This window comes from Chrysochloris asiatica, unplaced genomic scaffold (assembly GCF_000296735.1).
Source record: "Chrysochloris asiatica unplaced genomic scaffold, ChrAsi1.0 scaffold00155, whole genome shotgun sequence".
In the NCBI taxonomy this organism is placed as follows: Eukaryota; Metazoa; Chordata; class Mammalia; order Afrosoricida; family Chrysochloridae; genus Chrysochloris; species Chrysochloris asiatica.
The window spans coordinates 3,743,933-3,749,605 of record NW_006408673.1 but is presented as its reverse complement, the minus strand read 5'-3'; the positions used below and the strand labels follow the sequence as shown (position 1 = coordinate 3,749,605).

The window sequence follows — 5,673 nt, the reverse complement described above, 5'->3', positions numbered from 1 at the left end:
AAAAAAAGAAAAAATAATAAAAATAAATAAAAATGATTTTTTAATGAGTGTAACCAAGATTTATACTCCTGGAATTTAATTTTCAGTAGTGTTAGAAGGAGAAATAACAGAAACAACTGGGAGGTTACTATACCATACCAGGAATGATCCAATCAAAGCCTGTCCAAAAACTGTGAGAATGGAGGGGAAGGGCTAAAATACTTTGAAAATTGGTAACATCAACAGATTAGCATAGAGAGTAAGATTATTTAAGGAACTTGTCAGCCTTGCATTGTACAAAGTAAGCTTCATCCTTACAGGGTTTTTTTTCTCGAGTTTTTACAGGCTTTCTTCAAATGCTTATGCAACGTGCAGTACTTGTACATTACTTTGGCTGCAGAATTATTCTATAGAATAATGTTTTATATTCTTGGAACTTTAATGGAATCCTGCCAAAATTGTCTTTTTCTCAATTTCACCCTCCATTACTTCTAGTTCTACTCTAGATAACCACACAAAGATGGAAGTATTCTTTATTTTCCTTAGCACTCAGCTTTTTCCATCTCTACCTGTCATCACCAATACAAGTGCTCTTCCTTGATTATTTAAATTTTCCCTACACATTTTCTTGTTTCTACTACTCTCACATCCTTATAGTTTCTTTTTTTGTGCTTGAAAATTACTTTTTAGGATAGAAATCTTTTTCTATTTCTTTCTTTCTTTTTTTTAGAATAAACATTTTAATGCATGTGCTGGATATGAGGGAGGGGCTTTACTTCCCTATCCGGGCCTTGATTTTCCTCAGATAGAACTCCAGCTCCTTGCCCTCTAGAACGCAGTCATCTGCTCAGCCACATTGGCCTGGTTTTAAAGTAATATATGCAAGAAGCTTGCTCTGCTAGAACTGCTTCTCCAAAAACTGCTGATTTTTGTATTTTTTTCCCTTCATCATATTTTTTCTAAATTTTCTTTGATCCCTTTTTTTTTTTTTTTACTGTCTCTTCCACTTCAGGAGTTAGTTTGGCTCCCTTCTTATGGCCCCGAGGCAGTGCAGAGTGGGACTTGTACCACTGTTGGCACAGTGTGCTGTCAACAGCACAATGCAGTTCTTCACTAGGGTCTTGATGCAGACCAGCTCATTACTGGACACATTGTAGACAACATCAATGATTCTTGTTTTCCGAGTACAGCATTCAGAGTACAACAAGAAGTTCCCCACATCCAGCCTCAGGGCATGGTACTTATCGTTGCTTCCTCTAACATGTACTGTGTATGAAGTGCCGGCCAATCAGTGTTGGCCACCGGGTGTCCCAGCTCCTACGTCACCTTTTTGTGGTAAGAATTTCTCTTGTGCCGTGTCTTGCGGTGCATGCGCCTGATATCCCGGGAGATGCTCATCACTCAGCACTGGCTGGAAAGAGCTTAGGGTAGATTTCTGAATCAATTTTTAAATGGTGTAATATTTTGAGAAACTGGTTATGTTATTCTCTTTCCAATAAACTGTCAGATATAGTGCCGGAAAATGAGCCCTTATGATTGGAAGGCATTCAAAATGCGACTGGGAAGAGTGCCTCCTCAAAGCAGAGTTGGCATTGATGACGCAAATGGAGTAAAGTCCAGGGGAGTGAAGCATGTGGTACCTTCATTTGCTGATGGGGCACAACTAAAAATGAAGAGAGACAGCTGTAAACATCCATTAATAGTCAGGACATGGAATGTAAGAAGCATGAATCTAGGAAAATTAGAAATTGTCAAAAATGAAATGGAATGCATATACATCAATATCTTAGGCATTAGTGAGATGAAATGAACTGGTATTGGCCATTTTGAAACTGACAACCACATGGTTTACTATTCCAGGAATGACGAAGACAATGGTGTTACATTCATTGTCATAAACAACATATCTAGATCAGTCATGAGGTACAATGCTGTCTGCGATAGGAAAATATCCATGCATCTACAAGGAAAACCAGTTAATACCACTATTATTCAAATTTATGCACCAACCACTAAGAAGAGTGAGGATGAAAAGAAAAATTTTACCAACTTCCTCAATATGAAATTGATCAAACATGCAATCCAGATATTTTGATCATTACTGGTGATTGGAATGCAGTAGTTGGAAAACATGTCCTTGGTGATAGAAGTGATGCTGGAGATCACATGATAGAATTCTGCAAAATCAATGACTTGTTCATTTCAAATACTTTCTTTAGGCGATATAAGAGATGACTATACACATGAACCTCCCCAGAGGGACTACATAGAAATCAAATTCACTATATTTGCAGAAAGAGATGATGGAAAAGCTCCATATCATCAGTGAAAACAAGGCCAGGAGCAGATTGTGGAACAGACTATAAATTGCTCATATGAAAATTCAAACTGAAACTGAAGAAAATGGAAACAAGTACACAAGAGACAAAATATGATGTTGAATATAGGCCACCTGAATTTAGAGATCATCTGAAGAACAGATATGATACTTTAAACACTAAAGACCGAAGACCACAAGAGTTGTGGGATCGCATCAAGACCATCATACAGAAAGAAAGCAAAACAACATTGAGAAGACAAGAAAAAGGAAAAGGTCAAAATGGGTGTAAGAAGAGACACTGAAACTTGCTCTCCAGTGTAAAGATGCTAAAGCAAATGGAAGAAATGAAAAGGTACAAGAGCTAAAATGAAGAGCTCAAGAAAATAAAGTCAAGTATTACAACAAAATGTGCAAAGATCTGGAGTCAGAAAACCAAAAAGGAAGAACATTCTCAGCATTTCTCAAGGTGGGCGAACTGAAGAAAAAATTCAAGCCTGGACTTTCATTATTGAAGTATTCTTTGGGCAAATTATTGAATGATGAAGAAAGCATCAAAAGAAGATGGAAGGAATACACAGAGTCACTGTATAAAAAGAAATAGTTGTGGTTCAATGATTTCAAGAGGTAGCATATGATCAAGAGCCAACGATCCTGAAGGAAGAAGTTCAAGGTGCATTGAAGGAATTGGCAAAGACCAAGGCATCCAGAATTGATGGAATAAAAATTGAAACCTTTCAAGAATGTGAGGCAAACAGGAGGCACTCACTCTTCTATGCCAAGAAATTTGGAAGACAATTATAAAGCTGACTGATTGGAAGACTTCCATATTTGTGCCCCTTCCTCAAAGAGAGGTGATCCAACAGAATGTGGAAATCATCAGACAATATCTTTGATATCCCATGTGAGTAAAGTTTTACTAATGGCAATACAGAAATGGCTGCAAGTATACATTGACAGAGAACTTCGAAAGGTTCAAGCTGGATTCAGAAGAGGCCGTGGAACAAGGGATATCATTGCTGATTTCTGATGGATCTTGGCTGAAAGCAAAGAATATCAGAAAGATGTCTACCTGGGCTTTATTAACTACAGAAAGGCTTTCAATTGTGTGGATCATGACAAGCTATGGGCAACATTGGGAAGTATGAGTACTCTAGAAGACTTAATTGTGCTCATGAGGAATCTGTACCTGGACCAAGAGACAGTTGTTCAAACAGACCATGGGATCACCGAATGGTTTCAAATTAAGAAAGGAGTGCAACAACATTGTCTTCTTTCACCGTACTTATTTAACCTGTATGCTGAGCAAATTATACAAGAAGCTGGGTTCTATGAAAAACAAAAACAAAAACGTGGCATCAGGATTGGAGGAAGACTCATTAATAACCTGTGATATGCAGATGATACAAGCTTGCTTGATAAAAGTGAAGAGGACTTAAAACATTTACTAATGAAGATAAACAAACACAGCCTTTAGTATGGATTACATTTTAATGTAAAGAAAACAAAAATCCTCGCCACTGGACCAATAAACATTTTTATCAATGAAGAGAAGATTGAAGTTGTCAAAGACTTCATTCTTCTTGGATCAACTATCAACACTCATGGAAGCAGCAGTCAAAAAATCATATGACATATTGAATTAGGCAAATCTGCTGCACAAGAACTTTTTAAAGTGTTGAAGAGCAAAGACGTCAGCTTGAGGACTTACATACTGCTGACCAAAGCCCTGATATTTTCAATTACCTCATATGCATGTGAAAGCTGGACAGTGAATAACGAAGACCGTAGAACAATTGATGTTTTTTGTATATTGAAACAGTTTCACTCTCTTGGTACAAATGCCATTTACTTGTGGTGCATCATTCTTTGAATATATTAACTAATTTGGGTTGTATATGAAGGTGAATCAAAACTTACCCACACTCTAGCTGTAGAATTTATTTTAATCAAGTTTTTGAAAAGTCAAATGCATCATTTTTCAACATAATGTTCTTGCTTTTCAATACACTTTGTCTATCTTTGAACAAGCTTTTGTATTTCCTTATTTAAAAATGTTTTAGACTCATCTGTAAACCAATAATGCACTGCTTGTCTTCACTTCTTCATCAAAGGTGAATCTTCATCCTCCAAGGGCTGCTTTCAGCAGGCCGACAGGTATGTGAAACTCCAAAGGAGCAAGATTAGGACTATAGGTAGGATGCATTAACACCTCAAAGGAAATTTTTGCAAAGTGTCAACAGTGTCAATTTGCATTGTCTGGAAAGGTCACAGTCCTCTTCATTTAATCCCAATTTAAGCTTCATCTCTTCAGTGAGCATCTCATTGTAAAGAGCACTGTTGATTGTTGAACATTTTTACTGATAGTGTTCCAATACTGGCCCTTGAGAATCCCAGACAACTGTATCAATTTTCCAGCTGATGGTTAACTTTTCAATTTTTTTTTTGTTGTTGTTGGTGGTGATTTTTTTTCTTAAATTGGTGATTTTATTCTTAGGCTCATAGTGATGAATCCATGTCTCCTCAGCAGTAATGATTTTCTTTTAAAGAAACATATTCCTTCCTTTTAGTATTGATACAAATTCTGTTTCCAGATGTCTAAATGCTTGTTTATGCTCTTCCGTGAGTTGTTTTGATACCCATCTCATAAAACCTTTTTGAAACCCAAATTTGCCATGGATTATTGCATAGGCTGAGCCATAGCTAATTTGTAAATGATTTGCCATATAACTCACTGTAACTTATCTATTAGACATGACCATTGCACATACATATTCAATGTTGTCATCAGCTCTAGGCCTGGTCAGGCATTTTAATAAAAACAGAATGTGGATAAATTTTGGCTCACCTTCATATATTTGGTTGACAATTTTAATTAATATGTTAATTAAGGATACTGGCCTGTAATTTTACTACTTTGCATTGTATTTGTCTAATTTTGTTATCAGAAATGCTAGCCTCTGAAAAACACTCAAGAAATGTTATATCATCTTCAGTATTCTGAAAGTGTTGTGTAGAAAATGGTTTTATTTTATCTTTATATATTTAGCATGATTAACATACTGGTCTAGCAATTTCCTTATTTGGAAGGTCTTAAAACATGAATTCAATTTTTAAAATACTAAGGATATTCAGCATATGTATTTCCTCTTGATTAAATGTTAAGGTTTGTAATGTTCTTATTTTTTAATGTAAACATTTAGTCCCACATGTGTGGTGGTGGTGCTTATGTGCTGTGGAGTTGGTTCTGAGTCATAGTGACCCTGAACAGGTAAATCTTTACAGTGTCAGAACACTTTATCTTTCCCATTATTTCCCATTCTGTGGGCTCCATTTTACTCTTTTGGTAAAATCTTTAAATACACACAAGTTTCTAA

General features: G+C 36.2%; 1 pseudogene; it reads right to left on the bottom strand.

Annotated features, from left to right (window-relative positions):
* Positions 1-751: 751 nt before the first annotated feature.
* LOC102840754 lies at positions 752-1,249 on the bottom strand (annotated as a pseudogene).
* Between the last annotated feature and the right edge of the window lie 4,424 nt (positions 1,250-5,673).